Source organism: Mus caroli, unplaced genomic scaffold, assembly GCF_978045245.1.
Source record: "Mus caroli unplaced genomic scaffold, Mus_caroli_1 scaffold_7, whole genome shotgun sequence".
Classification (NCBI taxonomy): Eukaryota; Metazoa; Chordata; class Mammalia; order Rodentia; family Muridae; genus Mus; species Mus caroli.
In genome coordinates this window covers 145,975,238-145,977,559 of record NW_028227262.1, presented here as the reverse complement: position 1 = coordinate 145,977,559, position 2,322 = coordinate 145,975,238, and positions in this window count along the sequence as shown.

Genomic DNA, 2,322 nt, shown 5'->3' with positions numbered 1-2,322 from the left:
CTTCAGTTTCCAGTTTCGATTCTGATACAGAAAGAGACTTCCTGAAATGCTTTTTTTCTCTTTTTCTGCTCTTTAGCACCAACTATGCCACCTGCTGGTTTGTTTGGGTAAAATCCAAAGACTTCAAGTCTGAGGTTTTTTCCCCCCATTAATTAATTTATTTATTCACTATACATCCCAATCAATCAAATCCCTCATCCCAAATCCCCCCAACACCCACAGTTCCTCCACAATCCCACCTCCCCTTCTCTTCTGAAAGGGTGGAATATCTCCCCACTGCCCTCAACTGGCACATCAAGTCTGCAGGGCTAGGTGCATCCTCTCCCACTGAAGCCAGACAAAGCAGCCAGGTTAGGGCAACAGGATCCACAGGCAGGCAAGATTAAAGGACATCTCCCCACCCTACCCCCACCAGTTGTTCAGTACCCACATGAAGACCAAGCTGCACAGTCGAGGTATACATAAGGGACCCTAAAAACTCTACAAAAAGAACTCCTACAGCTGATAAACACCTTCAGGAAAGTGACTGCTGGATGCAAAATTAACTAAAAAAAAAAAAATTCAATAGTTCACCTTTATACCAATGATAAATGGGCTGAGAAAGAAATCAGGGAAACAACACCCTTCACAATAGAGACAAGTAATATAAAATATCATGGTGTAATTCTAGCCAAACAAATGTAACGCCCATCTGACAAGAACCTCAAAGACTTGAGGAAGGAAACTGAAGAAAATATCAGAAGATGGAAAACTCTCCCATTCTCATAGATTGGGCTTGCATAGTAAAAATGGCCATCTTATTAAAAGCAATTTATGTATTCAAGGCAAATTATGAGTCTGTTTAACTGATCTCCCAGGGAATGCCATTTATTTATTTATTTACTGTATTTAATATTAGTTTGTCATATATTCTGTTTCTATAACTGAAGACCACAGACTAGGTGATTCATATTTTTCTTAAAAAAAAAATGTGTTTCTTATGGGTTTTGGAATCTAGGAAGTCCCAGGAGAAGGACCTGCACCTCAGGAGAACCTTCCTGCTGTCCGAGATCTCTGCAGAGGACACACATAGCGCAACACAGGTTAAGTTAGAAGCAGGCTGGCTCACTTGTGTCTCTCTTCCTCTTCTAATGTCACCACTAAGGATATCATGAGGTTGTGTGACCTCATGATTGCATATAATATTAACTGCCTCTAAAAGGCTCTAGCACAGGAGACCATTAACATTAGACTCCAGTGATCTTTAAATCCCCATTTAAATACAAGTTTTAAGAAACTACAGATTATAGCAGTTAATGTATGTCAGTTTCAAGTAAAGCTAATATTTTTATTGAAATGACAATACTTCAGAAGATCATTTGATTTTGCTATTAGTATTTATAAATTTTTATACTAAACAAGCCATTAAAAGAACAGTGCCACAAGAAGTTGTTAAGCATCCCTTGGAGAATTCAAATACCTTATTAATTAAAAAAAAAATCTGTTCTTTCTGAGTAAAGACAACACAAGCCCTGCAGTGTTACTGATGGCTAAGGATGTTTTGGGACTTTTTAAAAAGCCCATGCAGGCTGCTGGTGTAGAATGTGCTTGATGATCTTATCCAGCTAGTCACACTATATATTGACATGCCAGGCAAGATCTGTCACTGTGCATGGCTGTCAACTCTTTTCTGACTATATTTGAGTTCTACTTCACAGAAAGAAATTTATGTCTGGTATTCTAAATTTTGTCAAAAGCCTATGCTGGGGAGATCACAATTCTTGCTGTTTTCCTAAATGAACAAGTCAAACAGCTTTCTGAATGTTTGCTTGGACCACTTCAAACCTTGGTCAACAAGTGCTTCACATCTATTAATGAAGAGACTCACAACTAGTCAAGGTCTTGAGAGTAATTTACTGTTGAGCACTCAGTGCTGAGAGAGACATGTGTCTCACTTTTTCCAGGACTTGTAGAGAATCTGAGAAGAGGTGGTACCAAAAAAAAAAAATGTGAGCCCTAAAAGATCGGTGGTGTGCTATGACACACTGTCTTGAGGATATGCCATAGCTATTGCAATCATAAGCTCACAGCATCTGTATTTACCTGCACAGGACCATGAGAGTAGGCTCATCAGCCTTCTATCATGGACAGAGAGGGACTCATGAGGCTTGACTGACCATTTCGTAGTTAATGGTTTCTCAAGGAACGAGAAGTCACTTTCTTCAGTGATGAAGCCACTGAAGGGGCACATAACTCCCTAGCCATGCATATACAAGCAACTCTGATCAAAATCACTGCATTTAGGAGGGTGATTACTTGAGGGAAAACAAGAGGCTTATCAGG